Source organism: Coenobita brevimanus, chromosome 67, assembly GCF_032717465.1.
Source record: "Coenobita brevimanus isolate Jiangsu-jjx chromosome 67, ASM3271746v2, whole genome shotgun sequence".
NCBI classification, from domain to species: domain Eukaryota; kingdom Metazoa; phylum Arthropoda; class Malacostraca; order Decapoda; family Coenobitidae; genus Coenobita; species Coenobita brevimanus.
Window position 1 is genome coordinate 3,124,693 of NC_137020.1, and position 25,495 is coordinate 3,150,187.

Consider the following 25,495-nt stretch of genomic DNA (forward strand, 5'->3'; position numbering starts at 1 on the left):
CTTCCTCCCACCGACTTCCTCATGGCTGACATTAAAATTTCTTCAAAAGATGTTTTCTGCCATCACTGGCCTCAGTGCCAACAAGGCAAATGGGCCAGATGGGATCCTGTTGTCCTCAAGATCTGTGCTGCTTTGCATACACTGTGGCTTGGTAAACATTCGCCTTTGTCTGAGAAACTTGTTCCTAAATTCTTGCTGTTAGGTTGTTCTCATTTAGTCTATCCCAAACAAGGACGACCATTCCTAGCCCTCTAACCATCTAGTTGCCTAACACCTTCCATTTCTAAAGGTTTTGCATCAGTTCAAAACAAAAAACAAGTGGTGCCAAGCACAATAAACCTCGCCAGACAGCAATTACTTTATTAATGCTAAAGACTTACTTGTTTCTGCCATTTTGTGTCAGTGCACAATTAAATTCTAAGGTAATGGCACAAACGTTTTCTAGTTACTCCCTCTGAAATTTCATGATCTTGCATTTGGCCTTTCAAGGTCACTCAGGGTCAAGGCCATGCTGTCCAATGAAAGCCCATATGAGACTTCTATAACTTGGTAATATTAAATATCTCTATTTTCAACGCGTTTCGAGTTATAACTGCCTGAATATCCGTGATCTTGAGTTTGACCTTTCAAGGTCACTTACTGTCAAAGGTCAAGGTACCAATTAAAAACCCATATGGGATATCCCATATGCTGATAATAGTAAATATCTCTATCTTTAGCCAGTTTTGAGTTATAGCCCCCTGAATATCTTTGACCTTGAGTTTGACCTTTCAAGGTCATTCAGGATCAGTGGCCTTGGTGCCAAATGAAAGTCCATATTACGAGTTCCTGTATTATCATAATAGTAAAAATATCTTCAACCATTTTCAAGTTATAGCCCTCTGAAAATCCGTGACCTTGATTTTGTCCTTTCAGGGTCACTTAATTACCTCCAGAATCTAACCACTCTCATTAGGGACCAGTGCCCACATATCCTGAAAGTTTCATGTAATTGCATTCAGCCGCTTTTCCGCAAAGTTCCTAACAAACAATGAAACAAACAAACACGACCAAAAACAAGACCTCGTCGGACTCCGTCCGGGAGAGGTAAAAAAGCCTTTGCCATCACAACCCTTTCTCCGATCGTCACTATGGGTTCCACCAGGGATTCTCCACTGGCGATCTTCCCACCTTCCTTTCAGGCTCTTGATCATCCTCCTTTCACAATTTTGACGAAAGCTTTGCCATTGTGCTTGGCATCTCAACGGCTTTTAGACAAATCTGCCAAAAACGATTAATTTTCAAACTGCCCTCTTGCGATTCCTATCATTTTATTTGTGCCGCTTCCTTTCCGGTCATTCTGTAGCCGCCGTAGTAGACGGTCACAGTTTCTTTCCCAGAGTTATAAACTGTGGCGTTCTTCAGGGCTCCGCCTATCACCAACTTTCAATTTTCTATTCATCAATGACCTAAACTGTACATCTAACCCTGGAGGTAGACAACCAGGCTGCCACATGATAAAGGGGAGGGAATTTCCAGGAGAATAGATGTCTCTGCTCTATCACTTCTGGTTCAAATTCTGTGAAGGTGAGTTCTTTGTAGCCCGAAACGTTGCAGTAAATTAAAGAACTGGAGCTCTGACATGTGTCTCTTTCCCACCCAGCATTTCCACTTGTCACAATGGATCATCTACATAATGAAAGAAAGAACACGTCAATGGACTATGGAGGTCAAGATTATTTGTGATATGCAAATTACTTATTAATTTCACTCTCTTCCCATTTCATACTTACGTGGACCCAAATATGATAAACTTGATGCATTGTATGTTAAATGATAGCGTATAACATTTGTCTGGGGTGTAGGTAAATGTGTCCCATACTACTGCAAGATCCGGTCATGCATAATGTAATGATCCCATTAGTAACCACTGTTAGTCACACCATTTGCACAACTTAGACCCATAACAAATGTATTTCAATGGTTAGCAGTGTCACTGTGTGTAGTAGGAGACATATACAGTAAATGAGGAGGATATTCATAAGCTTAAACATAGAGATCCGAAAATTATTACATGCATGTGTAGTGCATCCTTGAATGTCAGGCCTTCGAAGGTTAGGATTTCGAATGTAGGGCTAAGAGGACAGATGGAACTTGAATATATTAGTGTTGTGATGAGAAGGGGTAGACTGAGATGGTTTGGGCATGTGGAGAGGATGGAGAACACCATTTGGGTGCCAAGGACGTGAGGTGAGACTGTTGAGGGTAAAGTTGCAAGAAGCAAACCGAAAACGACTTGACGCAAGTCATAGAGTGTGATCTTTGGGAAATGGGACTGAATAGAGAGGCTGCTAGAGATCGAGATGTATGGAGAGCCCCCATTGGGTGATAAAGGCGACACATGCAAGCACATAAAAATATATATATATATATATATATATATATATATATATATATATATATATATATATATATATATATATATATATATATATATATATATACTGAGGGAAGCCGTAATCAAGTGGTTAGAATGTTATTCTGTTGACTCAAAAGGACACCAGTTTGCTCCCAGACTACGGTGTAAAATTCTCTTAAGCTTTCTTTAACGATCTTCCAAAAGACCCACCAAAATATCAAAAACACAGCCCTGGGTCATACCATAACATCAGTTCTGAATGAGACAACCCTAGCCTGTATCAATATGAATCGTCGACATTAGCGCCGTAACAGTGACATGTGAACACATGTCCACATTTTAAGTACAGAAATTGGACGCGGTTAAATTTCGGAGAAGGTGGTGGCCATGTCGGTAGAGAGGCAATCCTCTGTTTTAATGGACGCAAGTTCGATTTCCAGCTGAGGAACGGAACAATTTAAGGATCTGAATTCGTTAAAACAGGTTTTGTTGATCTACCATTAAGGCCATCGTCATGTAAAAACACCCCCGCTAACAGCAACACACCAGCCCTGTATAATAGAGCCCTAGCAGATATGCAGTATGGCCCAGAGCCTCAGTGGTGACATGTGGAAGTGTATGGTACGGAGGAGGACTGCTGGTCCTCTGGGAACGGGCTGTTACGTCGATATCCAGAGTCTGACTCTTGAGAAAGAGAGAGAGAGAGAGAGAGAGAGAGAGAGAGTACTAAACAATCAAAGTTTCAGAATAAGTAACTGGACAGTAACAATATAAAGCATACAATTTATTCTCTACACTCCACGGAAAGATAGTTAATTATTCTTGCCACAACTTGGCGATGTTATTCAACACGAGTGAGACGTCCTCCAGTGACTGGGTTAACAAAGGCTCCTTGTAATGCACCCGACGGTTCGAAAAGGAGTTCCTAAGATGAAAACAAGATTATCCTATACAGAGCAAAGGATTATCACAACGGGAATAATGTACTATCCCAAGGTGAATAAAAGATGAAATTGTGGTTAATATATTCGTCTTTTGAAGATGATAATAAAATGAACATGTAAATGTAAGTAAAATCGATAAAACTTAAAGGCAGCGTTTCCAGTCTCTCTCAGTTCAATTCAATTCAAACAGTTTATTAGCCATATATATATAAATATATAGGTACATTTTTTTTCTTTAATACAAGATATATAAACATGGCTGGGACCGTTAAATGAAGCATTTTTTACAGTCCCCTAAGAAGATATAAATAAAATAACGACGCCTTGTAAATGTCCAGTACTTATATACAGACAAACTTTTGCATATATTGTACATTGCATATATGATCAACATATAAATCGCAATAATTTATATTTACAATGAGCTTGAATTCCAAAATATATACATGAGATTCTATTAACGAATTAATACACATAAATATAGAAACACTTGTATATACACATACATACTCATATGAATGCCTAGTGGATGAACAATATATGAATGACTAATGAGTAATTAATATGTGCTAAGTATATATTTCTTTGTATTTATTTTAAACGTGGCTTTGTTATTAATACATTTTAAGTGTTCAGGCAGATCATTCCATTTTAAACATCCATAATACGTTACAAATCTTTTGAGATTCAGTAACTGGAAAAGGTGGTCTAATCTGATTTCTATTTCTGGTATTTATATTATGTATTTGATATGCTCTCTGCAGTTCAACAGAATTAATTATATACAGTTGTTCATGGAAATATTTTAACATTCAAGTACATAAATATCGCTAATTTTAAGAATTTTGTAGTTTTTAAATATTTGTTCAGTGTGTTCATAATAGTTAACCTTTGCTATAGCTCTTATTATCCTTTTCTGAAGCAACTGTAGTGGTTTTAAATTAGTCATGTGTGCCATACCCCAGACAACATTACAATAATGTAAATGAGGATAAATTAATGTGTAGTATAGTGTGAGGAGTGTGTCAGTGGTTAATAAATGTTTTACTTTATGTAGTATGCCCGATAATCTAGAGACTTTATTGTGTATATATGCTATGTGGTATTTCCAATTAATATTTTGGTCTATCAAAACTCCTAAGTACTTAACTGAATTCGAACTTTGTATTGTTTCCCTGCATAATTTGATCGTAACATTTCTTTCCAAGATTTTATTGCCAGCAAATACTAGATACTTTGTTTTTTCAATATTTATAGATAGTTTGTTTGCTGTTAGCCAAGTTGTAACATAATTTAATTCAAGATTTAATGTCCTTGATAATAAGAGTATATCATATGCTGAATAAGTGATATTTGTATCATCAGCAAAGATAATAAATTTTAATAAGTCTGATGACTTAACAATATCATTTATGTATATCAAAAATAGTAAAGGACCTAATATTGATCCTTGGGGAACTCCAGTTTTGATTTCTACATCTCCGGACAATATTTTATTTACTGAAGTATACTGCTTTCTATTGCATAAATAGCTCTGACACCATTTAAGACATGTATTTCTTATACCATAATGCTGCAGTTTCATAATTAAGATTTCATGATTTGATGTATCAAAAGCTTTTCTTAAATCCAAAAATACTGTTATTACATACTTGCCCCGCCCTAATTCCTGCAGCACATGGGTCATTAATTTTGTAATTGCTAATTTAGGAGAAAGATTCTTCCTAAATCCAAACTGAGATTCAGTTAGGATTTTATTAGTTGTAAGAAAATAATTCAGTCTATCGTACATAGCTCGTTCATAGATTTTACTTAAAACGGGAAGTATTGAAATCGGTCGATAGTTGGAAACGTCATCCATTTTTCCCCCTTTGTGAATAGATATGAGTTTAGCCACTTTTAACCTCTCTGGAAAAATACCTGATCGAAAAGACAGATTAATTAATTTTGAGATAATGGGAGCCAGGATTGTTACGGTTAATCTTATTACCGTAACGTGAATACCATCATATCCAGGTGCTGAATCTTTTATAGATTTTATTATAGAAATAATTTCTTCCTCTGATGTATCCAGCAGTATAAAGTCTTTATATTAGTGAGGACCTGTGTGAATCGTCTGTACAAGCAAGAAGAGCCCAATTACCGGAGCCAAAGAAGGCAAGAGCTGAAGGGAAAATTGCCTACTTCAGTCATATTAAGTTAATCATTCGAGAGAGGAAGGAAAGGATATCACTGTTGCAGGGATTCAACACGAGGACCACAGAGGAACATCGGGCTGATTTGAGTGCTGTGGCTGATGCTGTCCTGGCCGGTGCTGACTGCTTGGGGGCTGCTGTTCAGCTAGATGAGAGCCGCTCAGCTGCGAGTGCAGCTACTGCTGAGGCTACGTCAGTGCAGCGCCCTCCAAGTCATTTAGCCGACCGGGCAGATGAGGAGCTCAGAGACAACGCAATGGTCCGAAGTACAAGATCGAAAAAGATAAGAGGTGCCCTGTAAGTACTTGTATGGATATGAAAAATTGTATAGTACTCAAATAATGTACAGTTTTCATTTATAATGGCTTTTTTCCCTCACTTGGATGATGATGAAATTCTTGAGCTGCTGCATGAGAGATCATCAGTGTTAACATACGATGAATTTAATACTTTACATTATCATTTTAGTGTAAATTATGATTTAAATGATTTAAGTAAATCTGATGAATTAAGTGGTTTAAATATTTCATTGCCTGTTTCTAAATATTATAATCAAGAAGATTTTGATCAATTGTTAAACAGTAAAACTTCTTGTCCCATATTGTTACTCTACAACATAAACAGTATTCCCACTAATTTAGAAAAGTTTTTATTATATTCTGGTATCTCTGCAAATTGTCATAATATTGATGTAATGGCTTATTGTGAAACACGACTTTCCAAAGATACTGAGGATTTATATAAACTGAAAGGATATAAATTATATACTAATAATAGGAATCATTATGGAGGGGGGGTTTGTCTGTACGTGAAAAATATTATTTCTTGCCATGTTTGTGATAGTTTATGTATGATGAGTGATACTATTGAAACATTATTTATTGAAGCCTCTTACCTAAGTAAACGGATAATTTGTGGTGTTCTGTATAGGAGACCAAATGCAAGCATCCTGTCATTTATAGAATTATTAGAAAAAATTCTTAGGGACATAGCTGCAACTGGTAAAAAATGTATTTTGTTAGGAGATTTTAATATCAATTTACTTAATAATTCACAAACAAATGTTAGAATGTTCATAGATTTACTAGCCAGTTTTGGATATTATCCATGCATCAATAAACCAACACGAGTAAATAAGAAGAGTGCCACGATCATTGATCATATATGGACTAACAGCCTCGATTATATATCAGGATCCGGTATTTTGTTGACTGATGTGACTGATCATTTTGCTCCAATTATTCATTGTAAAAGTAAGATTGAAAAAAAAACATTAATATTTTCATATAGAGATTATAAAAACGTCAATCAAGAGCTTTTATGCCAGGCTATGAAAGAGGAGTTCAATAACATACACATGGATAATAATCCAAACACTGCATACAATATAGTTTCAGATGCCATAACAAATGTAGTAGAAGAAAATATTCCTCTTAAAACAATAAAAATTAAAGCAAAAGAAGTCAACAAACCATGGGTCACATCCGAGCTACTTGGGCATATTAAGGAGAGACATAAATTATACAAGAAATATATAAAACGCCCTTTGACATTTGGAGCTCGTTATAGGGAATACAGAAACAGGGTTAACAACATGTTGGAAACAGCCAAGAAGCGTTATTATAATACTAAATTTAAAGACACTGCAGGTAATTCTAAAGGAACGTGGAAATTAATCAATGAAGTGATCAACTCTCAAGATAAAAGCAACCAAAACATAGAACGTATGAACATCAACAACTGTGATACTAGTGATCCACAAACTATAAGTGATTACATTAATAACTACTTCTCAGATATCGGTCTTCAGTTATCTAGTAAGCTTCCAACCTGTAATTTATCTCTCTCTCTCTCTCTCTCTCTCTCTCTCTCTCCCTCTCAACACATTCTGTACACACTGAGAAATTGCTTTATACAATCAGTGTGTTTACCTGTCGACGCACCAGCAGGCCTTACTCATCTAATGTCTTACTGCCTCATTCTGGATCCACCTTCCTTCCTCTGGCCCCACCTGCGTTGTTCTGGACCCACCTGCGTTGTTCTGGTGCCATATGAAGTATTCTAGTTCGACCTGTCTTGTTCTGGTCTCACCTTCCTTGTTCTTGGGTTCCGCAGCCTTATCCTTGTGCACACTAACCTTGTTCTGGGACCCACCTACATTGTTCTGGGGTCCATTTGCCTTATTCTGGTTCCACCTGCCTTGTTCTGGGGCTCAATTGCCTTATCCTGTGCCCACATACCTTGTTCTGGTTCCCTAGTGCCTTGTTCCTCTTGCTGATTCTCTGCATTTCCAGAGCTGTGTTGCTCCCTTAGGTTGAGTTGTTCTATTTGTATGTGTTGTTTACCGAGGCAATCCTGTTTTCTTACAGCGTCTATGCGTGGCACCCACCCAGCCCTAAGCATGACAAGTTACCTTGGCCCATAGCCCCTAGCTCCCAGCAACGTTGGAGCAACTGTCCATGGCACTAGTTAGACCACTTTAAAAGCAAAGGGTGCTAAGCTGCTTACCTTGATTATTCCGCCTTTGGAAGCCAAAAATAGGATTTACAACGTCCCAAATGTGGGGGAAGTGAAGCTGACTTGGCTGTTTTTGAACGGTTGAGAGATGTAAATTAGGATGTCAAAAATTTAGGATGTCAAGAGATCCGTTGAAGCATTCATAGATTTGTTTGTTGGTCACATACTGTGCAACAGAGGCAACAATAAAAAGTGATCATGGTATAGTTTTGTTTTTCATATCTTTATTAACAGACATTTATTACACTTTACTGAAGATTGCCTTAGTATTCATAAGAACATCAGACAAAACCATTAGATGAAGATAAATTGAAGTGTATGCTGTAACATCGGCATGTATACCGGTAAAGAATATAGAGAAAAAATCCGAAATAATAGGGAATGTATAAAAAGGCACAAAACCCTTAACAAAAACCATGTTTGTTCAGAAAGTCTCCGCCTTAGGCTCGTAAATAATGAACAGCTAACCTGTTGAGTAACCTGTAGGCACATTCTGACTCGACACACGTAGTCATGCGTTCTCTCCAACGCCTGAAACATTTTTCAAAGCCGGTTTTCGGTATCACCTTCAGGTGCTTCGTTGTATTCGTCATGATCTCATATTTCGTCTCAAATCGAGAATCCTTCAGCGGAGTTCTGAGTTCGGGGAATAGCGGAGTTTTGAGTTCGGAGAAGAACCATAGTTGCACGGAGCCATGTCTGGTGAGTAGCGAGCCTGCCAGACCTGCGGGATATTGTGCTTGGCCAAAAATTCCTGAATCAGTTGAGAAGAATGGGCAGTGGCGTTATCATAATGCAGCTTCCAACCTGGGACTTTCCAACGGTCTGATCTCTTCCGCCAAAGTGCATCACGAAGGCGACAAATAAAGTCAAGGTATTAATGTCTGTTGACTGTCTAACCGTCTGGTGCGTATTTGTGATGTACAACATTATGGTTGTCAAAAAAAAATGTCAATATGGACTTCACCTTCTAGTTGCTGCAGACCTGTCATTTTTTTTTTTTTTTTTTTTTTGCCAAGGCAACCCTGCATGCTTCCACTGGTACGACTATGCTTTCGTTTCTGGGTCGTACCCGTACACCCGTCTCATCTCCAGCGATAACAGTCTTGAGAAAGTCTGGATCGCGATTTGCACAGCCCAGCATGTCTTGAGCAACGTTCATGACGAATACGACGAAGCACCTGCAGGAGATACCGAAAACCGACTTTGAAAAATGTTTCAGGCAGTGGAAAGAACACTGGGCTACGTAAGTCAAGTCTTTGAGGGGGATTAGTGTCCTAGTTCAACAGGTCAGCTATTTACTTTTTTACAGCCTAAGGTCGGATACTTTCTGACAAGACCTCGTACAGTTCTTTTTTTACAAAAATGCATTAGGGCAAATTTATGCAGGGAAAACGTAGGGGAAATTGTTGTAGGGGAAATTGGAATGGGAAACAAGTATAATGGATGTGCCAAGGAAGCTTGCAGAGAGAAACAATCTCAGGGTAACGAATACCTATTTACATAAGAAAGTAGGAATTTCACTATGAAGGGCTAAATAATATCATTCACTGACAAATCATATAAAAGAAATAATACAACTGGCCTGAACAGATTTACTGCAGGAAATGGCCACCGAACGATAAGAAATTCGGAAAGTGGAAAGGATGGTCCGAAGAACCAACCAAATCTTGTAGCATTCAAAGAGAACACATTTTTTTTTTTTTTATGCGAGGAAGAAAGAACCAAAGGCCATGAGCCCGCAATAACAGTTCCCTCCAAGAGGAAAACAAAATACAAGAGAGAGCCAAATTCAAGATCCGTTCATTTTGAGATGCCTGGACACACTGCGTTTGAAAGACTGGAGATCATAGGCAGCAGGAAATACAGACAGAGGGAGGCAGTTCCAGAGTTGACCTGTTGCATAAATGAAGGACTGGGAGTAACGGTTAACTCTTGCATTAGAGACTTGGACAGAAAAGGGATGAGAGTTTGCTGCTAGACGGGTGCTACGCGCCCGTCGTAGAGGTGAAGGAATGCATGCAGACAGTTCAGAGGAGCAGTGACCATTGAAGTAGCGATAGAAAAGAGATAAAGATGCAACGGTGCGTCGAAGAGACAGAGGTTGAAGGGAGTCGATAAGAGGAGGAGAGTTAATGAGACGAAAAGCCTTTGACTCCACCCTATTGAGAAGAGCTGTATGTGGGGAGCCTCCCCACACATGAGAGTTGTACTCAACACATGGGCGGATAAAACCCCTGTAGAGAGTCAACAATTGTGCAGGGGTAAAGAAAGAGCGGAGTCGGCTTAGCACACCCAATCTCTTGGAAGCAGATTTTACAAGAGATGTAATATGATCTTTCCAAGATAAGTCCCGAGTAAATGAAACCCCAAGCATGTTCAAGGATGATGCAGGATTAAGCTGAATATTATTAAATATTAGTGGGTATACCTGTGAAAGATTTTGACGGGTTGATAGGTGTAAGAACTGAGTCTTACATGCATTAAAAACAACAAGATTATTTTTACCCCAGTCAAAGATACGAGCCAAGTCAGACATTAGGTGTGCCATAGCCTCATCCCTTGTTTGTTGAAGTAACTGCTGAGATGGGCGTTGCGGGAACCGAATGGAAAGGTGAAGGGTGGAGTCATTAGCGTATGAGTGGATAGGGTTAGATGTACAGCTTAGAAGGTCATTGATGAATAAAAGGAAGAGAGTTGGTGATAGGACAGAGCCCTGAGGAACACCACTGTTGATAAATCTAGGAGAAGAACGATGGCCGTCTACAACAGCGGCTATAGAACAACCAGAAAGGAAGCTAGCGGTGAAGGCACAGATAGAAGGATAGAAACCGTAAGATGGCAGTTTGGAAATTAAAGCTTTATGCCAGACTCGATCGAAAGCCTTTGAGATGCCAAGTGCAATGGCAAAGTTCCGAAAGGAGGATGACCAGGAGTCTGAAAGGTAGGTGAGAAGATCGCCAGTGGAGCGTCCCTGACGGAACCCTTACTGACGATCAGAAAGAAGGTTGTGATAGGAAAGATGCCTGAAAAATTTTTCTATTGAGAATTGACTCGAAAACTTTTGAAATACAGGTTGTTAAAGCAATTGGACGACAGTTGGAGGGTTGGAAGTGGTCACCCTTCTTTGGGACTGGCTGAATGAGAGCAAACTTCCAGCAAGAAGGAAAGGTACATGTTGACAGACAAAGGCGAAAGAGTTTGCCTAGGCAGGGTGTAAGCACAGATGCACAGTTCTTGAGGACAACAGGAGGGACTCCATCAGGCCCATATGCCTTGTTAGTATTGAGGCCAGTGATGGCAGAAAATACATCACCTGAAGAAATTTTTATGTCAGCCATGAGGAAGTCAGAGGCAGGAAGTGATGGAGGAAAAACACCGGAATCGTCTAAGGTGGAATTGGAGGAGAAAGTCTGTGCGAAGAGATCTGCTTTATCAGTAGAAGAAATAGCTACAGAACCATCAGAGTAGAAAAAAAAGGAGGGAAGGATGATGAGGTAAAGTTGTTAGAAAGGTTTTTGGCAAGGTGCCAGAAGGAGCGGGAAGAATTCAGTTGGAGAGTTGAGAGCATTTAGTACGGATGAAATTGTTTTAAGCAGAGCGAAGAACAGACTTAGCACGATTCCGAGCAGAAACGTAAAGATGATGCGATTCAGGGGTGGGTTGGCTCAGGTACCTTTTGTAGGCCCTCTCCTTGTTGTGGACAGCATGAGAACAAGTGTGATTAAACCAAGGCTTTCTTGCGTTAGTCAAAGGATATGAGAAAGGAATGTATGCTTCCATGCCTGACAGAATAACCTCCGTAATGTGCAAGGCACACTCAGATGGCTCCAGGCCATGGTGATGATTTTAGTTTGTTATTTTAGAATTAATACGTGCAATTGATGGATAGGGGTAATGGCAGTGCAGAAGCAATGCCCATTTGAAAAGTGCGTTAATAGTAAAGAGTGTAGCTCTACATAATGGAAGAAGGAAACTGCTAACTAAATAAAGTAAAATTTCACAGAGTACAAGGTAACATATACAGAGAAGAAGACTATTCTCGCAAGAACAAGATGTGAAATAGAAGCAGCCGAATTCAAACAGAGTAAGCGAATGAACGTATGCAACAGATTAATATTCAAAATACTGAAATAACATTCAAAATACTGAAAAACTGTTAGAGAATGAAGGAAGCTTGGTAACAACAAACCGGACATTTGGCATAGATAGAAATCAACGGTTTGCTCTGAGAGACTGTAAAGGAGAAATTGAATCGTATCGTTTCGTCGTATCGTCGTATCGTTTGCATTGGCTCCGACATGCTTGCATGCGTCGGCCTTGCTCACTTAATGGCGGTTCTCTACACTGCTCGATCTCTGACAGCCTCCTAATTCAATCTCTTATCCCTATGGTCACACTCTGTGACCTCGTCCCAGATCTTTTTCGGTCTGCCTCTCGCAACCCTGCCCCTGACGTTCATACTTGTCATATATATATATATATATATATATATATATATATATATATATATATATATATATATATATATATATATATATATATTTTGATGAAAGTATCAACGCTACAAGTGGTGACGCTATGTTGAGTTTTTTTTTTTTCTTAGTAGCTATGTCATAAAGACTTTGTAGTTACTTGTAGAGAAGTATATTTTAGACTTGTGGTCGAGCGGCTTTTATATCTTGTAGTAGCTTCCCCACCAGATGTCATGTAGTGACGGGAGAGGTAAAGAATAGTATGGGACTATTTTTATTTGTCTTGGAAATATTAAACAGGTCTCTCACACGGAAAGAGTATAAGTCCCGGGTAGCTACCTCCCTGTCTCGCTATCTCTCTCTCTCTCTCTGTTCTAAGGCTAATCTCCGTCTCGACCTCTCACTAGGGTCGCTTGTCTCCTAAACTCTCTTTCCTAAAATCTGGTGTAGCAGGGGTGTGTCACGTGTGTTCCTCATGGATGGAAAGCTTAAGGAGCCTGTGTGTGAGTATGTGTGTATATGTGTGTGCATGGTTACCAGATCTTTGTTCACGAGAGGACTGCTGACAGCTAACTGCATCATCTCCTTACTGGCCGCTGTCGTCAGCTTTCCTCAGTGTTAAGAGTGTGTAAGCATGTTTAGCACTGCTCGATTCTCGCAGACACACCTTCTCATCATCTGACTCCCTGCTTCTATCTGTCTCTCTATCTATCTATTTATCTATCTATCTATATAATATGTAGTCTTTACCACACTGCTCGGTCGCGCGAAAATGGCGTACCATCGACATTTAATAGTTATAATATATTAATACATACTACATACACATTATAATGAACTTATAAGCTAATTAAGTGAAATACATAATATTGTAAAGTAACATAATTGTATGAATATTGTATACATATATTATTCATAGTAAATAGTGATTATTCAGTAATATTACATTTTAAATAAGTTGTATACATATTTGAATAAATGCAATGGTTGTTGTATAACACTTTGTATGACGTGCATGTACAACAGACGTACGCATATAATTGTGCAGTGGTAATACTGCTAGGTTATACATTACATATTTGAGTTATCACTTTAGTAATGTCTAATATTTCACCTAACTTGTATGATGATACTGGTAATACAGAATTGTGCTATAATTGTATGACTTATAATATTGTACTAATATTGTGGTACTACATAATTGTAACATTTTATGAATTGTTACAAAATATTGTGTTAATGCATAATTGTGTTGGCCTTATAATTGTAGTTACATTTTGTTAATGCAACTGTTAATCGGCAAAGTGTAACATAATGCAATCGTTTGTCGTTACATAATTGTTACATATCATTTGTAGTTACATAATTGTAGTTAAAGTTACATAAACGTTACATCTTGTTAATGCAACTGTCACAGAAATGGTACATATTGTTTGTAGTATTGTTTGTAGTTACATAATTGTAATAAGTGTAACATAATTGTAATAACTGCAGTCCTAACATATGCTGCGGTCGATGATAGTGATGATGTGTCATGGCACTTGTTTGTGGAGACACAATTTGCTTTTTTGTTTATAGTTTGTGGTATTTTGGCATATGTAGTAACACTTACACTTATTTTCATTTGTTTTTTATGTGATCTTACTCTATTTCTCTTTTTTCTTTCTTACTTTTCTTTCTTTCTTTCTTTTCTTTTTCTTTTTTTTTCGTTTTTTTTTTTTTTTTGTATTGATTTTCTATAGTTTGTTTCTCTTTGCTTGTGTACACTTTTTCCATGTTGTTCATGGTTACATAATTGCTGGCTAATTTCCTTGGGATACTTTTTTTTTTAAAGTTTAGTTTATATTGCACAGATATTATTGAAAACGATATTATATAGTCCCATATTTTGTTATTTTATATAAAAAATATGTACATATATACAGTATTAACTATATACACTGATTTGTTGTTCACCTGTACCTATCGTGGGTAATATGTGTGTCAGCACTGTGTGGAAATCATTGTCTTCACGATTGTGTTGAAGATGTTCACTCTTGCTAACGGCATTTGTGTTGGCCATTTTTTTTTTTTTTTTCGTAAGTTAATTTATCTGTTTCCACTAGGTAGCTTTAATTAATAAATGTTTAATACAGTTCTTTTAATCGCTCACTGAGTAACTGTGATGGTATATTTTCTTTATCACTTTGTAGATATAATATGTATAGTTGTATATATGAAACACGAATTTTATGTAGGTATAAATGGTAACACTCGTTGGTAGTAAATAAATGTTATAATAGATGAATGAATATATACAGTGTAGAATATTTATTGTTGGTGTAAGTATTTAATGATTGAATTATGAAGATAATTGAAGTAGGTATGTGTATTTAAGCTGTAACTATACAATACGTTTTATATGTTTGTGCAGAAGCTTATTGTCTGTCACTGTGTATTGTATGAATGAAGCAAATATGTAACTCACTAATACCGTGGTGAGAATGGTGTGAGTGGTGTTGCACGTGGTGATAGCGTTGTTCTTCACGGGTTGATTGACGTGTTGTCGTCTCAGCACATGGTGACGTCGGCTTCCCACACTGGTAGCTGTGGTGAGTGAATGAGTAGCGATGAGTAACTTGAGTGAAGATGAGTGAGTAAGATGAGTTATGAGTCGTGTCTCACTCTTCGTTTGTTTGTTCCGTTTTTCTATGTCGATGTTTTCTCGGTCCTTTTCTCTAGTGATTTACTCGTTGTGGGATGAAGACTGCCGCTACTTGTAGGTGCGTGTAGAAGATTATACAGACGACGTAGAGTTGTTAATTGTAGTTGATTGTAGATGGCTGTAGTTCGCTGATTCGTCGTAGACTTGTAGACTATTTGCACTGTAGGCTGTATTTTGTAGGATTCAATGTAGAACTGAAGCTAATCTTGTAGTCTCGGTTGCTTTTGTAGAAATTTGCTTTTAATTCGGAGACGATGTCCGCAGATTTGCTGGTTTGTCGTTAAGCTACTTGCAAGGCGTCGAGTGATCTCTTGACCTCTGCATCAGCGTAATGATCTGGGAGACGGAGGGGGCTGGATGGAGAGAATACTGTCAGGAGCTGATGTTGTTGGTTGTTTTCAATCTTGATATTTTGTAGGAATTTAATGTTGATTCGTAGACGAGGTTCGTATACGTTCGCTGCTACCAAATGTCATAAAGATTTTGTAGTTACTTGTAGAGAAGTATATTTTAGACTTGTGGTCGAGCGGCTTTTATATCTTGTAGTAGCTTCCCCACCGGATGTCATGTAGTGACGGGAGAGGTAAAGAATAGTATGGGACTATTTTTATTTGTCTTGGAAATATTAAACAGGTCTCTCACACGGAAAGAGTATAAGTCCCGGGTAGCTACCTCCCTGTCTCGCTATCTCTCTCTCTCTCTGTTCTAAGGCTAATCTCCGTCTCGACCTCTCTCTAGGGTCGCTTGTCTCCTTCTAAACTCTCTTTCCTAAAATCTGGTGTAGCAGGGGTGTCACGTGTGTTCCTCATGGATGGAAAGCTTAAGGAGCCTGTGTGTGAGTATGTGTGTATATGTGTGTGTGGTTACCAGATCTTTGTTCACGAGAGGACAGCTGACAGCTAACTGCATCATCTCCTTACTGGCCGCTGTCGTCAGCTTTCCTCAGTGTTAAGAGTGTGTAAGCATGTTTAGCACTGCTCGATTCTCGCAGACACAACACCTTCTCATCATCTGACTCCCTGCTTCTATCTGTCTCTCTATCTATCTATTTATCTATCTATCTATATAATATGTAGTCTTTACCACAGCTATAGTGTACTACTTTCATATCGGGAGCTGTGAAACATTAGAAACCCTACATTTCTAAGGTATTCCAAATGCTACTCGATACCCGTTGCGATAGTACTCTTCGTGTTAACCGCGAATTGGACGCGAGTGGACCGTCGGTCACGTTGTCATTTTTTTTTTTTTTTGTCAAAACCAAACTGTGGTAAATTTAAAAATGAAAAATGTTTCTGTTCATGAAGCAACATGATTGTTATTAGCCTTAAATATGGAAAAGCGTATGTCAGTGTTTACATTGTTCATATTTGTTTTTTTGTTTTTTTTAGGATACATGAGTATATTTCATGAGGATATTGGCATTTATCTACAGCTTGAATCTTCCATTCCATAAACGATGACCACAAACAAATTGCCCTCATGTCGCGCTGTCCTCTGCCATTTAGTTATTAATTATTAATGAATATAATTTACCACTGGTTACATGTTCCCTGGCATACAGGGTGGCCCGTACATCGCACGCCACTTGAAAATAACCTGGCAGAATCTAGTGTGTTGCGGGGACGGCTCAGTAATCTGATGTGGCCGTGGGCATGGCACTGGGACCAGGGTATAAAAGATGCAGGATAGACATTGGTAGCGCTAACTAAGCCCTCCCCACAACACACGAGAAATCATCCGGCAGAGTGAGAGGGGCGCTGTAAGTGGAACACACTGTATATTGCATATTTAACCCGATAAACACAGGTTTACCAATTAAACTAATTTGGTACTATATTTCACTGTCCAGCGCTTTCCCATGATTGATAATTTAATTAGTATGACAAATGTTAGACTTTAAAAAAACAAAATGAAAGCCATATACCTACATCTGGGATATGCTGGTATAAAACAATCGCAGAAAAATCGTATCTACCTATCTATCTATCTATCTATTTATCTGTCTACCTATCTGTCTATCTACCTATCTATTTCTATATATATATATACATTTATTTATTTATATGTATCTCTCTCTCTGTCTCTCTCTGTCTCTCTCTCTCTCTCTCTCTGTATATATATATATATATATATATATATATATATATATATATATATATATATATATATAGATATAGATATTATTTTGAAAGACTGTTAAATGTAGAGGAGGAAAGTGTGGCTGAGATTGTGGCGAATGGAAGGGTGCAAGGAATAAATGTGTTGGGAGAGTTGAATGATTCTTTGATCACGAAGGAGGAAGTGGAGAAGGCAGTAAAGGAGATGAAAACAGGGAAAGCTGCAGGTATGGATGGGTGTGCTGTGGAATGCCTGAAGGGTGGTGGAGTGACTATTGTTGACTGGTTAGTAAGATTGTTGAATGTGTGCTTTGAGAAAGGTATGGTGCCATTTGACTGGGCAAGTGCTTGTGTGGTCCCGTTGTATAAAGGCAAGGGTGATAAGTATGAATGTACTAGCTTTAGGGGCATAAGTCTATTGAGTGTTGTAGGTAAGGTGTATGGTAAAGTGTTAATTATGAGAGTTAGAGAGGGTACAGAGGGAGTGATTGGTGATGAGCAGTGTGGCTTTAGAAGAGGGAGGGGATGCGTTGATCAGGTGTTTGCTGTGAGACAAGTGTGTGAAAAGTATTTAGCGAAAGGCAAGGATGTGTTTTGGGCATTTATGGATTTAGAGAAAGCGTATGATAGAATTGATAGGGAGGCTTTGTGGACTGTTTTAAGATTGTATGGACTTGATGGTAGGTTACTAAAAGGGGTGAAAAGTTTTTATGTAAATAGTAGAACGTGTGTAAGAGTGGGAAATGCTGTGAGTGATTGGTTTCCCGTGAGAGTGGGGCTGCGACAGGGATGTGTGATGTCGCCTTGGTTGTTTAATATTTACATGGATGGTGTTGTAAGGGAGGTGAATGCAAGAGTTTTAGGTGGAGGTCTGAGTCTAGTGAATGTTGATGGTGGAGAGTGGAATCTGAAGCAGCTGCTGTTTGCAGATGATACTGCACTGGTGACTGATTCAGGGGAGAAATTGAGACAGTTGGTAGAGGAGTTTGGAAGGGTGTGTGAAAGGAGGAAATTGAAAGTAAATGAGAATAAGAGTAAAGTGATGAAGTGTACGAGGTTGATAGATGGTAGGGGGATGAATATAGTTTTTAATGGTGAGTTGCTTGAGGAGGTAGATTGTTTTAAATATTTAGGGTCACATGTTGCTGTGGATGGAAGAATAGATGCAGAAGTGAAGTTTAGAATAAATGAAGTAGGAAAGGTGCTGGGAGGAATGAAAAAAGTGTTTAAATGTCGTTCGCTTAGAATGGATGTAAAGAGAAGGCTGTATGAGGGTGTTGTGGTACCGACTGCGTTATATGGGGCTGAAACATGGAATATGGGTGTAGCAGGGAGAAAAAGTTTGAATGTAATGGAGATGAGGTGTCTGAGGAGTATGTGTGGAATAACGCGTATGGATCGGGTGCAAAATGATGAAGTGCGAAGGAGAACTGGAGTTGTTCGGGAGATGGCTGGTAGAGTTGAGCAGAGGGTGTTGCGATGGTTTGGGCATATGGAGAGAATGGATAATGAGCGATTGGTGAAAAAGATAACTAGATCTGATGTGAGAGGTGTAAGGCTGAGAGGAAGACCATGAATAGGATGGATGGACAGTGTGAAGAGAGCGGTGGATGCGAGAGGGATGTCTGTTGAGCAAGGAAGAGTGGCTGTGCGTGACAGAAATAAATGGAGAGAAATTGTGAATGAATAAGTGATGACGCAGCCCTGAGGGGATATTCTCCCGCATTTGGTCTGATCAGCTAGTCAGGTCAGGTGCAGGTAAGGGGATGGGTCTGTTATGATGTGGCAGGGGTAAACCAGTTCTGCTGTCGGGCCCTGCTGCGGATGTCACTGATTGCATTGCGCAGTTGACCCTTGTGCGGTGTGGTGCGGTGAGGATCTGTCCGTTCTCCCCTTTGGGGCTAAGATGCGAATGAATGTGTTTGAATGGATGAGTAAATGGGGAGTGTGTCGTCCTGTCTCGGCTACCTCCCTTTCCTTGGGGGAAGCAGCCTAGATATATATATATATATATATATATATATATATATATATATATATATATATATATATATCTATATATATGCCTCTGTGGTACAGTTGTAAAGTGTGCGTTTTCATAAACTGAAGAACGAGGCCACGTACTACATTGGCGGACATCAGGGGTGCTGTGGTTGAGCCAGTGTCGCATACTATAAAGTATGCTTGCACCCAGTTGGCTTGCGCAGGCCGATTACACTTGGTTCACAGACTAGACACACATCTAAAGCCACTCCAACACTACAATTACACTTACAAGCACTTCTCACCCTACATACAGTCTCTACCAGACAGCCTAAGCCACTTATTAGAGATACATCGGCTGTATCGTCCCAGCTTCGGTTGGAACAGGCCGGTCCTGCAGTGGACAGTGGACACTCAAACTTCTGATTATATATATATAATATATATATATATATATATATATATATATATATATATATATATATATATATATATATATATATATATTATCATCATCATCAGCTGTTTGAGTATCCACTACAGGACCGGCCTTGACCGAAGTCAGGACGATACAGCCATTGTATCTCTACGAAGTGGCTTAGGCTGTCTGGTAGAGATTGTATGTAGGGTGAGAAGTGCATGTAAGTGTAATTGTAGTGTTGGAGTGACTTTCGATGTGTGTGTAGTTTGTGAACCAAGTGTAATCGGCCAATACAAGCCGACTGGGTCAGGCATACTTAATAGTAAGCAACACTGGTTCAATCACAGCACCCCTTATGTCCGCCAAAATGATACGCGGCCGGGTGAACACTTCCAAAATTTATTACCCTGGTGGGGACGCGAACCCTGGTTTACCCGTGTATGAAAACGCACACTCTACCACAGAGGATATATATATATATATATATATATATATATATATATATATATATATATATATATATATATACTACAGTTTCTTAACCTGAAAGGAAAGGTAACAAGTCAACACTAAGTACACATAGAGATCCTGCTTTGTGTTTGTGTCGTCCATGTTCCTTACTTAATGTATAATATATTGTAGAACTAAGAGATTCATAAGTGAACGTGTTTAGTTAGGTATTAGAAGACGAATATTTATCAAACGATTTTATATATATATATATATATATATATATATATATATATATATATATATATATATGGAGGTACTGTGGTAAAGTGTGCGTTCTCGTACACTGGAGAGCGAGGGTTCGTGCCCCGCCAGAGTCAAAAACTTTGGGGGCGTTCTCCTGGCCACGTACTGCTTGGCCGACATCAGGGGTGCTGTGGTTGAACCAGTGTCGCATATTATAAAGTATGCTTGCACCCAGTCGGCTTGCGCGGACCGATTACACTTGGTTTACAGACTACACACACATCCAAAGCCACTCCAACACTACAATTACACTTACAAGCACTTCACACCCTACATACAATCTCTACCATACAGTCTAAGCCACTTGGTAGGGATACATTGGCTGTATCGTCCCCACTTCGGTTGGGATAGGCCGGTCCTGCAGTGGATACTGAAACGGCTGATGATATATATATATATATATATATATATATATATATATATATATATACATATATAGACACGTTGCTTGGCAATGATATACTCTTTGATTTTTTCTTAATCACAAACTTCCTCACAAAATTCGTGCACTACAGCTGTTTTTCAGGAAAAGAAGTGCACCACCACTACTCTATTCGCTACCGCTACTATTAGGTACTTTAATTATATATATATATATATACATATATATATATATATATATATATATATAGAGAGAGAGAGAGAGAGAGAGAGAGAGAGAGAGAGAGAGAGAGAGAGAGAGAGAGAGAGAGAGAGAGAGAGAGAGAGAGAGAGAGAGAGAGAGAGAGAGAGTAGTGGTGGTGCACTTCTTTTCCTGAAAAACAGCTATAGTGCACGGATTTTGTGAGGAAGTTTGTGATTAAGAAAAAATCAAAGAGTATATCATTGCCAAGCAACGTGTCTCAGTTCCTTGCTCTGTGACCAAAGCCCTTGACCGATTGTTCTCGGAATCGAACTACAGTACTCCGGACCCTTAACGTTTCCACCAACTTTGGCCTAAATTGAAGGAAAATTGTTGAGCTGACCTTGTCCCGTGACCCACGTCTGTGAACACTTGACCTTCCCCTGTGAGGCTTAACCTTTTACAGATTGTTTTCAAAATCGAATTTCTTCATCCTTGCTTTCCCCTGAACCCTCCTACATGTTTGATCTAAATCTGATCGAAACCTTTTCTATTTACCTTGCCTTGTCGCCTTGATCTTGGCCCTTTTCCTGTGACTCTGGATTTTGTTGACTGTTTTCAACATTGAATATTTAAGTCTTGTCTCAGCTTATCGCGTGGACAGTTTTGGGGGCAAAACCAGATGAAATATATTTAAACTGATAATGTCATGTGACCCTGACCTTTGACATATTGGTCTCAAAAACAGTAAGTCAACCCGTTGGCTGACCTATTAGCCTTCCACCAGTGATGGTCCAAATGAAACCCTGTGCCCTTCAACTTTGGTGATTGTTCTCAAAATTGACCTTTCTTGATTTACCCAAAGCTGTTTCACCAAGTTTAGTCTCAGTCGGATAAAATCTGCTTTATTCAGTCCTGATAAGTCAAACTTTGCCCAGGCCCACTGCTACGGGTAACTTCTGCTATGGTGCTGGCAGAAAAGTAGTAATTCGGCATACAAAGTTTTCAAAGGAGATGAGAATATCGCAGTCGATAAATGCTTCACAGCAGATCGATCGAATTATACGACGCAAAATTTCTAAAAATGCATACGCCTTTGTAAAAACTGAAGCTACTAAATTCATCTTCAGCAGAGTTATGCAGGCTTAATGTATATACTTGTAACAAATTGCCTTCCAGTGCAGTATCCTCTGCTACAGTACTAGCATTTAAAAATCGTTTGATAAATATTCGTCTTCTAATACCTAACTAAACACGTTCACTTATGAATCTTTTAGTTCTAAAATATATTATATATAAAGTAAGGAACATGGACGACACAAACACAAAGCAGGATCTCTATGTGTACTTAGTGTTGACTTGTTACCTTTCCTTTCAGGTTAAGAAACTGCAGTATATGATGCCCATTTTACCTTTCTTAGGAAATTTTGATAAATTTTTTTTTCTATGCTGCGTAATACTTCTTATTCATTTTCGGCTGGTTTGGCAGGAGAGTTTTGGAGAGGGGGAGGGAACTCTTCCTGCCTTACTAACATTGCCTTAACTCAGATATAAGTTACCTCGTTTATAATTTAATCAATAGGGTGGAGTGAAAGCACATGAAAAATTTTTTTTCACAGAACTCGAATCGGCGAGGGTGTACTTTTTTGTAGGATAATGAGACAAACTTATTGTTAAAATATCAACTTCCTGTGTCAGTTTTAAGACGTGTCACCAAGAGCTTGTTTTTTAATATTAAATACGAAATTTCTGTCATAAGAAAACGTTAAATTTGCAGCTTTCAGCTAGAGTGAACTTTACTGATATTATGGCCTTTGGCCTATTTTGAGTTTGACACAGTGTCTCTTTAATTATATTTTCGTAACCATTAATATAAAGTCCACTCTACCCAGGTCCACCACGAGGAGGTAAGCTGCTTGGACCCACACCATGCCCATCCCATCCTCCCATCCAATAGGCATTTGTTTGTTTTTTTATGATTTGTAGTCTTTCTTTGTGTTGTATGAGGGCATTAGTTGTCTTGATTCGATCTGTACTTTAACATACCCATCTCTTCTTTCGTTTCCAATCACATGTTTTGAGGCCTGGGTCATAAGATTGATGTGACGCTCCACGGCTTGAGTGTGACACGGATATTTTGGTGGAGAGGCAACATTTGTCACGAATGTTTCAAACAATGCACTCTCAGACATGCCCTTGGTTAGAGGAGGCTCATACACTTCTCTCCAATCAGTCATTGAAAAATAGTCTCTTGCTTCAAAATTTAGTTCTGGTACTTGAAAAACGCGTTTCTTTTGGGGCTCTTCCTTCCTGGCTTTCATGATCCTCCTACATGCCAGTTCTCGGATATGTGGCATCTCGTCATAAATCATTGCTGCTAGCAAGTTTTCACTGTGTGCAAAATAGGCATTTCTCTGAATTACTGAATTTATGATCTTTTGCTCATTGTCTTGCAGTTCTTTAGTTAGTTCAATCATCTTGAAAATGTGTTGTGGACCACTGTGAAAGTTAGGATTTGACTTGATGATAAACCACATTGGTGCATATATCTTAACAATATACTCTGTCATCCTAACAAGACTCTCTGATGGATGAGCTGTAGATAAATATAGCCTGCATACTCGATTTGCCATTGTTAGCCATCTAGAATGGCAGAGTTTTCCTGGCTGCCTGACTTCCAGACTTGTACTGCAATGACCATCTCTGATCGCCATACAAATCTCGTACAGGTATTTCTGATCATCACTGAGGTCCTTAACAATGCCATCATCCAGATGTGGCATGGCAGAAGATCCTATTTGATTAAAATTTGTAATTGGTTTATTCTGACAGTAGGGAAGCTCTTTTCCAATTGGTCCTGTGAATGATCTTGGCCCATGAGTTACTCCATCTAGTTCTTGAAAGAGGTGTCTCAGTGGCAGTTCATTGCAGTGCAAAAGACACAAACCAATGTAATGCATGTCCTACATGATCCTCGAGAGCTCTAATTGTTCCGTTTCTCCAGCCGGTGTTGACGTTTGTCCTGTCACACCCAACAGCTAGAAGTTTCCTAGGGTCAATATTACGGTCACTCAAAAACATTTGAATTGATGCACTTACTGATTTAGCTGTTCCATCTTTTGGTGTCACATGCCCTAGAAAGTTATGTCCTGGTTCTACAATAATGACAATATGCTCCTCTGTAACGTTCTTTCTGTGATAAACACCATCCTTCAATTTATCTTGAGTAATCGTCACATCTTTTCGACCATCAAAATATAGAGATGTAACCTCGTCTTGTTTCCTGCTTTCAGCCATTACTTCAGAACGACGTTGGGATCTTGCTCGCCTCAGTTTGTGCCTGTCGATAACGCTGGTACTGTCAGTGCTGCTTATGAGGCCCATATCTTGTAGGGTAGCAGTTGCTACTGCTGCAGCAGCCCTATCAGATAAGCCGTATCTGTCACACTCTCTAGTAAGAGTTCTCATAGGAGTTTGCATCTGTGTTGAGTCTGTTGACTTTGTTGGGTTAGCTTTCAGTCCTGGGTATTCAGAATCAATGTCCACTGAATCTTCACTATCATATTCATCTAATTCAGTTTATTGTAGCTTCCTTTTCTTGGAGTTTTCATACGCCTCTACTTGTGTCTTAAGTTTCTGTTCTCTGCTTTGCTTCCTCTGTAATTTGGCTGTCTCTGCCTTATCCAGTGTAGACATATACATTTTTCGGTGCGTTCGCTGGTCTTTCAGAAACTCTTGTTCTAACTTGGGAACTCTAATTTCTTTTGGGCAAAGACAATGTTCTACACACTGGCAACTTGCTATATCAAACAATTTAAGACTTGAATCAGCAGATTTCGTTACCTTTGTTTTTGCTGATTCTGTATCCATTCGATTCTTTGGAATCTTTAAGATCTGATTTCTATTTGCACTATGGTATCTGGAGATTCTGTCTGTTACTGATTTCAAGCTATATGTTGGGATTGATGCTGACTTCCAAATACCAATCACCACTTCAGCTACTCTTCCTGAAACAAACCGCACATCTGGTTCTTTCTCGCATTTCTGTTCCTCTTTGATTTTCAGTGTTTCATAATGTCTTTGTATGTGGGGAGACAGTTATTTTTGAGTCTTTCAGGTTGTCCAAACACAATATGTTCAGTATCACTTCTAGTAAAATGCTTCATTTCTGACTTTTTCGCCATCATGTCGCTAATTTCTTTGAGTTGGTCTGTAAAGGGAGATAAATATCAGTTTCATATATTCATATAATGTCAGTTATAAGGCTATAGTAGAGTGTTAAATGAGCAATGAAAAGAAAAACCAATTAAACAGACCTTTAAAACATACCATGTTCTGAATATTGGCTAACATATATGCATAAATATAGCAAAACTTTGATGGCTTGGTGACACGTTTTAACATTTCAGTATGACTCTTA